Source organism: Salvelinus sp. IW2-2015, unplaced genomic scaffold (genome assembly GCF_002910315.2).
Source record: "Salvelinus sp. IW2-2015 unplaced genomic scaffold, ASM291031v2 Un_scaffold6915, whole genome shotgun sequence".
NCBI classification, from domain to species: domain Eukaryota; kingdom Metazoa; phylum Chordata; class Actinopteri; order Salmoniformes; family Salmonidae; genus Salvelinus; species Salvelinus sp. IW2-2015.
In genome coordinates, this window is record NW_019948176.1 from 26,689 (window position 1) to 27,196 (window position 508).

The following is a 508-nucleotide window of genomic DNA, read 5'->3' on the forward strand; positions in this document are numbered from 1 at the left end:
CTATGGACACCTGGAAGAAATAGCAGCGGACGATTTCTGAAGGTTTATCCAACAGCTGTACATCGAATGGATCTCTATAATGTGTAACTATTTCTGAAGGTTTATCCAACAGACCTGTACATCCATGAATGGATCTCTATAATGTGTAACTATTTCTGAAGGTTTATCCAACAGACCTGTACATCCATGAATGGATCTCTAATATGTAACTATTTCTGATGAATGTATTGTGATGTATTGTTTAATAGATGTACTATGTTAGGTATATTTATCTGTGGTTTTATTTCAACAGATTTTACTGATGCTATTAGATTGTACTATGTTAGGTATATTTATCTGTGGGTTTATTTCAACAGATTTTACTGATGCAATTAGATTGCTGGGTGGGGGGAGTTTTATATTTACAGAGACTTCAGAAAGTATTCACACTCCTTGACTGGTCCCACATGTTGTTGTATTACATCCTGAATTTAAAATGTATTTTTATTTAACCAGGTAGACTAGTTGA